This window comes from Tigriopus californicus, chromosome 12 (genome assembly GCF_007210705.1).
Source record: "Tigriopus californicus strain San Diego chromosome 12, Tcal_SD_v2.1, whole genome shotgun sequence".
Taxonomy (NCBI): domain Eukaryota; kingdom Metazoa; phylum Arthropoda; class Copepoda; order Harpacticoida; family Harpacticidae; genus Tigriopus; species Tigriopus californicus.
Window position 1 is genome coordinate 4,653,986 of NC_081451.1, and position 214 is coordinate 4,654,199.

The following is a 214-nucleotide window of genomic DNA, read 5'->3' on the forward strand; positions in this document are numbered from 1 at the left end:
CCCCCGTCTACCTGGCTCAACAAATGTGCACAGAAAATATATGATAGTTACGTACTACCAGCATTGGGCGTAACTTCATACCGGTTGGCGAAAAGAATATCCGTATTTGCCAACGTAACCATGTGGCAAAATGCTTCCTGTGTAGAAAATAGGCCTCATCAAAATCAATTGTCGGCCCATCCCTAAGGAACCTGCCAATAATCACACCTGTTTC